We start from the raw sequence: 336 nt of genomic DNA, 5'->3' as shown, positions 1-336 counted from the left end.
GATAATTGTTTTATTTCACAAAATGAGATTGATTGTTGATGACCAGTTATGGGCGGTGGGTAGATACCCAATGAATAGATAAATAAAATTTGGGTATATACATGGTATATACCCAATAGGTGTAGGGTATATATCCGTTGGGGGGGAGGAATATTGCAGATATATTCCTGCTATAACTGGTATATTCCTAGAATTACCCTGGGTATGCGGTCGTTGGGATAATATTTATTCTACTAAAATTTGGAGAATGCGCTAGGATACGAAAAACGTTTTTCTATGTAATCCTGCTGAAATTCAACGCTACTATCACACTTTGAGCCATTTTTAGTAATAATT

Source organism: Sitophilus oryzae, unplaced genomic scaffold, assembly GCF_002938485.1.
Source record: "Sitophilus oryzae breed Bouriz unplaced genomic scaffold, Soryzae_2.0 scaffold_469_pilon_pilon, whole genome shotgun sequence".
Classification (NCBI taxonomy): Eukaryota; Metazoa; Arthropoda; class Insecta; order Coleoptera; family Curculionidae; genus Sitophilus; species Sitophilus oryzae.
Note: the sequence above shows the minus strand (reverse complement) of the source record.